A 4,687-nucleotide genomic window follows, 5' to 3' on the forward strand; every position below is an offset into this window, starting at 1 on the left:
AAGTAAAGTGATGATTAGCATTTCCCTTAAACTCATTGGGATAGTTGAGATTTTATCATATATATATATATATATATATATATATACACACACACACATTTTGTCAAAATGCAAAATTAATCTCAACCGTAATTCAGAAAAGATCTCATCAAATATCGAGTCGTTTACAAATTCTTTTTGAGATCCAATCGACATGTACTACTACTTATGATGTAGTATCTATCTACGGTTGGCATATTTTTGCTTCTTTGCTTTGTAGTCTCAGTCAAGTTTCGTTAACTTTTTTTTCTGTCAGAAGAGTCAATTTCCGTTAACTTATTTTTAGTAGTAGCAGTAGTAGTACACTGTTTTCTGGATCCATGGCAACTTCTTCTCTGCAAGAGGCGCGTGCATGTTTTTTTGAATCCTTGCGTCAGTTTTCCATTTTTTTTTAATTTACTAATTGGTTTGCTTTGCAGAAATCCCCTGTTTTTTTGTTTTGGTCCTAAATATCATATTCCAGTGGCCAAATAAATGCGTCAACAGCTTAACTCAGTTGTGTTGTTTAGTTGGAGAGACATAAATTTGCCATTTGATTAATACAAACGTTTAAAATTTGACTGCACCATAAAAGTCGTTAGTCTCTAACAAAAAAAAGTAAGCTCAAAATTATTTTTTTAGCTGCGCATATGGTAGAGAAGTGAGATTTTCATTTGATTTGTTGTTTGAATGCTGCTATTGTCTTTGTTTTGGCTGGATTAATCACGTACGGCAGGTTCATCTTACAAGAATTTGAATCGGCAGGTTCATATACAAGAATTTGCATTCATTAAATAGGGGCGGGTACCCTATGACCCGCCCCTATTTTTTCGGGTATCCGAGAATCGGGTACCCAATTATTAGGGTGAAAAAATAGCGATCCGATATGTTGGGGTCGGATCAGTCAATTGTCGTTCGGGGCGGGTACCCGACCCGTGCCCACCCCTACCTAGAGGTATGGAATTCCTTACTACTCTTGCAAGTGAAGTTACCGGTTAAGTGCATGCTATTATCTTGGCAAAGTTATGGCGTAATTTTCCTAATGTATATGAAACCTACTCTCGTAGTGAATCAATTATACTTATAGCTAAACCATACCCACTCTCGTGGTTATGAAATTAACTACAAGTTCATTCCTTCTATGAAATTATATGAAACAAGTCACTAAAGCCACATAGGTACTCCTCTACTCTCGTGACTGAACTCCCTAGGTTTATCACTTCTTTGAACTAGTGTTAAATTCCAATTTTCATTGCAAATTTAACATCTTTAGATAATCACAACTAATGGCCAGTTAATCATGATTAGATAAGCAAAAGTGATAAACAACTTGCTCAAAATAATATCACAAAATAACCAAGTAAATATCACTAACAAGATATAGAAAGTTCATCCATAACTCTAGGCATAAACTTTAACTAAACATGATAAAAACATAAATCTAAACTTGTATTATAGTTAAACATGAGATCAAATACAAGAGAGAAAGTAGTAGAAGAGATATCACCCTTGTCATATGAGATCAACCTCTCCATCTTGCTCCTTAATTTTCATCCAAATCTAACTATAAATACAAGAAGGAATAACTACACTAACTGTACTAATCTATCCTAACTAATGAACTAAGGAAATTCTAGTGAAGACTATATTTTTGGTGAGTTTCTCTAGCCTTCCAAAGTTATGAAAATGGTCTCCAAAGGCTGGTTTATAGAGGAATTCAAGGTCAAGAAGAGTTGTTAAAGTTGATGTGAAATGCTCCTTGAGATTCCCAAATGATGCTTCTACAAGTTCCATGCATCTCCTTTACAGCTGCAGCCGAAATTGTTAGCTAGAAGTGAGCTGAAAAAATTGTGTAAAAGCAAGCCAAGTTGATGAGCAAGTTGTAGAAAATAGGGGAGAATACGCGACCGCAACTCGCGTTTTCACTTCTGCACATTAAGTACCATTTCAACTGATATTTTCTCAATGCTGAAGGCCGAACTAGCTCCTGTACAAAACATGAAAGTTGTAACCCTTTGAGTTAGCTTTCCAATGCCTCAAGAATCATCTAATTTGGAGCTCTGTAGACTGATAAATGACTAAAATACCATCAACTGGTCAGAGCTCTGTTTCAGCTTTCGACAACAGAGTTGCACCTTTGTATTTCGACTTTTTGACAAGGAAAACGACTGAACTGGATTTCGATGTCTACACACCAAATGTAGATATATCTCTTATTTTCAAAATGGTAGAAGAATCACCTCAATCCAATACTTGTCGCTCAAGATATAGCCAAAATTGTGAGGACTCGTAAAAATTATTATTTTTCGACTCCTATTTTTGCTTATTTAATTATTTATCTGAATAATTGCTCTGATTATTATTTTCTAACCTTATTAGACTTAAATACATGGAGTTATGACATTATTATATTTTTAAAGTGACTCGTTTCAAAAATTAATTTTTTGGAAGCTCGATTAATGAAAATTAGTGAAAACGTGTTTGAAAACTTTAGCCATTTGGGAGTACAATAAGTTCAAAACTTGGAGACATGTACAATGGTCCTAAAATAGGTAATTCTAGGTTTAAGTACTCAAGTGATAGTTAGTGGTACGATCGTTACAAGAATTTCTCGAAGATTTCACTTTATCGCGCCTAAATTGGAAATACGCGTTTTCACGTGCGCGATTAATTGAGGGACTATAGACCATTATTTTGGGACAATTAAGAGTGAATAATATTTATATGAAAATAAGTGTACTAGAGGTTTAGTTCCTATGGAAACGAACGCGAATGATAACCACGAAACGCCGCGCGCAGCTAGCGAGCAGTTCAAATTGAGCGTTTACTCAGCAGACAAGCTTACCATTCATTAATGCTTCTCTAAGGAAGCTTCAAAAAGTCGCTATGTTCCGCTCCCGCGTTCGCGTGCAGCGCGAGAGAAGACGCCGGCCTGACCACCCTCCTCTTCATAGCTCCATCCTTGCACCAGCGAAAATCCTCACAAAGAAACGTCATCCAATTCACACAAAAATGGCCGGAGAACACTTAACTCTCACTAGGCAGGATCCATCTTAGCCTATAAAGATGGAGCTTTCACGGTTTTTCTTGCGACAAAAGGGGGGCCAAAATTTCTGGTCTTTGCACACCAAGGAGGTACATAATGACTCAACTCATAGAATCTTAATCTTGTGGAAGTTATATTTGCATGATTAAGCTCTAGTATGCCATTGGTTAGCTTGTTTATGTGTCTGTAAAAGAAATGGGTGGGCCATGAACTCCCCACCTTTGTCTTGAGGGCTGATCTCATGCTTTGATGATGGATTTTAATGTTGAGTGCTCCAAAAATGTAGATTAATGGTGTAGTCTTAGTATAAACCTCAAGGAGTGCATGGAGGTAAAAAGTTCCGATTCTGCCCCTGCTTTGAACGTACCTATTTCTGCAGAATTTTGGGGATTTAATGGCTGGTATATGATGTTTATATGTTATATAGATGGTGTATAAAATTTCATTGAAAAATGTTGAGATTTGGTTGGTCAAATGGATTAATTTCGTGAAGCTAGTAAATCTGGAAAACTGTTCCCGTAATGCTCAGACAGCTCGCTTTTTTCATCCATAACTCTGTACTCCGACGTCGAAATCGAGTGCTGTTAGTGGCATTTGAAACTAGACATTCCCAGCTTTCCAACGGTATAAAATACAACCCCAGATTCCATCCGAGCAGCCCGTACCAACCATTTAAGGTGACTGTTCTGTTTCTCTGTTTTCCTGGAACGAAGTTCAGAAGCTACAACTTGAGGCTCAAATTTGAGCTAGTTGTGTGCTGAATTTAAAAACGATTTCTTCTGATAAATTGAAGCTTTACGAATGTTTTTTCCAATGCCACCAACCATTCTCAATTCAGAGATGAATTGAGTGATTTGTGATCAAAATACGGAACCTGCCCTGTTCTTGAAAACCCTAAATTCTAGGCAGATTTGATACTTGACTTGGTGTGAACTTGTCAATTGAATTTCTTGGAGATAAACACTTACCAAATGTACCATGAATGTTCCTTAGGCTTTGCCTACACAAATGAACCAAGTTTGAAGGATTTTCTAGGCCAAATGTTTGGAAATGAAGAATGAAAAACTCAAGACAGTTTGGCCTTAGGAATTTTTTGAAACTTTAGTTGGTTGGTTGACTACCTTTCAGAAAGCATTTTTCAATGAAATTAGATAGAGGGATGCCATTTATATAGGAGTATTATACTGCCAAATTTTGTACCAATCCAAGTCCATTTCGATACCTAACTAAAGTCCCAAAGTCGGAAACTCAAATCTGGAAATTTGTTCAACAGTTTCAAATTTTCCCAAACTTTGAGCTACCATATCTAGGTGCTCGAAACTCCGATTCTTGATCTGCTTGTTCTGTTATAAACCTTACTTATAACTTTAATTGAGTTACAAATTTCAGAGGCTGGTTCGGAACGTGTGAATTTTGCCGGATTTCCAAAGTTAGTGAAAAACCAACCCCGACACAACCTTGAATGCCCGGAAACAGTAACTTTGAGCTCATTTTTGAGTATCTTTCCTTTAGAATCATGGAAAAGTGCCTTCTAAGAACTTTTAGTACTTTCAAAGAGGTTTCCAACGGCATCAAGTTTTCCAATTTTTGACATGTAGAATGTGAGATACAATTTTTCAAAGT

The sequence above is a fragment of the Coffea eugenioides genome, chromosome 11 (genome assembly GCF_003713205.1).
Source record: "Coffea eugenioides isolate CCC68of chromosome 11, Ceug_1.0, whole genome shotgun sequence".
NCBI lineage: Eukaryota > Viridiplantae > Streptophyta > Magnoliopsida > Gentianales > Rubiaceae > Coffea > Coffea eugenioides.